We start from the raw sequence: 2,384 nt of genomic DNA on the forward strand, positions 1-2,384 counted from the left end.
CAAATTAGTATGTAGTGTCTCTACTTTGACATGTCTCATGCTTTAATGTTCAAAAAGCTCTTTAATTGTCTTTATTAAGACCATGAATCATGTTATAGACGACTAAATTATATCCTATTTGATAATGTTTTCACGTCTTAAAAAATAAAAGATATTTAGTTAACATTTTACAGTGATGATATGCATTTGACTTTTTATCCAAGGATTTAAGAGCCATGCTTGAATAGCTTTAAACAAATGTAATGTGGTTCTTTGTGTCCTGGATCCTGCATCCAGAGTCCTGGATCCTGGGTCCTGGATCCTGAGTCCTGGATCCAGAGTCCTCTATCCTGAGTCCTGGATCCTGATCAGAGTCCTGGATCCTGCATCCAGAGTCCTGGATCCTGATCTGAGTCCTGAGTCCTGGATCCTGATCTGAGTCCTGGACTTCGAGTCGTGGCTGAACCTGTCTCTGCGGTCCTGCTTGACTCTCACCATACTACTTCCCTGATGACTCCCACAGGACTGCTGACATCCTCGTAGATTCATCTTCTTATTACAGACACATGCATTTCCAAACATTTGGTCTACCTATGTTGTAAATGTATTATCTCTTTGATTTACACACGGCATCTATTGCACGTCTGTCCGTCCTGGGAGAGGGATCCCTCCTCTGTTGCTCTCCCTGAGGTTTCTCCCATGTTCCCCTTTAAACTGTGGGATTTCTCTGGAAGTGTTTCCTTGTACGATGTGAAGCAAGGCAAGTTTATTTATATAGCACCTTTCAACACAAGGCAATTCAAGGTGCTTTTCAAAAATGAAAGACAATGAGGGTCTAAGGACAGAGGGTCTAAGGACAGAGGGTCTAAGGACAGAGGGTGTCGTGTTGTCATACCTGATATTCTGCACAAACTGTGAAGTCCACTGAGACAAATGTAATATTTGTGATATTGGGCTATATAAATAAACATTGATTGATTGATTGATTATAGACAAATAAAACATATCCTATTTGATAATGTTTTCACTTCTTAAAAAATAAAAGATATTTAGTTAACATTAAACAGTGATGATATGCATTTGACTTTTTATCCAATGATTTCAGAGCCTGCTTGAATGGCTTTAAACTCATTTCAATGTGGTCCTTTGTGGGTGAAACTATCACTTGATTGATGTAAAACTGTGAATCGTCGATAGTCAAATTGTACCTTATCTATCGAACATTTGCCAAATTTCATTTAAATCTGCTCTCACATTTTTTTGAACCTGTGTTTTGATATTGGGGACAAAGTAAAAATGGCCTTCAAACCGGTCCCACGGGAGACTGGGCTGCTTAATTTAAAGTCTTCCAATGTGTCATCATCACTTTTATTTTTCTCAGACTTTTCAAAGCCTCAGAAGACATTTAACAAAATAAAAAAACACCTGTCATTGCAGGAAGTGCTTTTGTCAGAGTAGTTCTCCCTTGAGTCGAGTTCCTCTTGAAGAAGCTTCTGTGGATGTTTACCCTGCGCTGTTATCATGATAAAGAAGAGTGCAGCCGGATCCATTGAAGATATAAAAAAAAAATAGTCCCGCAGTATAAATACATGCAATGTGAAATTGTTTTCTGCGTCTGAGTGCTGTTATTGTGGCTGGTTAGTGGGAGCTCTTATCCTGCACTGTGTGATTGTTAGCAGCAAAGTGGAGAACAGACAAACACACAGATACATCTCTATATCTCCAATCAAATCAATCTGATTGCCTTTTTATTCATTTCTCTTTATTGATGTTTGAAAGCCCAAGTGGGAGGTAAGAGAAGTGGATGATGCAGATGATAGAGGCACAGATGAGAAGGGAGAGGGAAAGATAGACATCAAACACAAATAGCAGTTCTCTCTGTGTGTAGTTCACCAGTGGAGCTGGATCTTTTCTTGTTCACAACAGTGTGTGAGTGCAGGATTCCAGCTGTCAGTTAGGGATTGTTTGTCAAAAATCAAAAAGCTCCTGATCTCTGCCAGTGTGTCGTCTTCAATTTTTTTTTTCACATCGCTCTCACATCTCGAGCAAATGAAACAGCAGTCACAAAAGCGACACAGTACACAGAGTCGCATATTTTGATGATCAGGCTTGAGGAGTTACAGATTACATGTAACAGGATTACGTAATCAGGATACAAAAGAAGGGAAATATAGTCCCTTACAGTTGCATAAAGACGGACGTAACCAGATCAAAATGGGGATTATAATGTTACTAAAAATCTAAAAATAGCATATAGTGTTTGTTGTGAAAGGATCAGATGATATGTTCTCTGTAAACTGTAGTGTTATAATACTTTAAAGTGGACCTATCATGCTATATTTGAATAATATAGTGTAGGACCATACCTATATAAGGCATATTTATACTTTTTATTTTTCAAAATA

At 38.3% G+C, this 2,384-nt stretch overlaps 1 protein-coding gene across 1 annotated transcript in view; it reads left to right on the forward strand.

The window, feature by feature from the left end:
* The window catches only part of LOC104961755 (uncharacterized), a 13,776-nt gene that overhangs the window by 614 nt on the left and 10,778 nt on the right, over positions 1-2,384 (forward strand). The window lies entirely within an intron of this gene.

The sequence above is a fragment of the Notothenia coriiceps genome, unplaced genomic scaffold (genome assembly GCF_000735185.1).
Source record: "Notothenia coriiceps isolate Sejong01 unplaced genomic scaffold, NC01 NC01_scaffold00033697, whole genome shotgun sequence".
In the NCBI taxonomy this organism is placed as follows: Eukaryota; Metazoa; Chordata; class Actinopteri; order Perciformes; family Nototheniidae; genus Notothenia; species Notothenia coriiceps.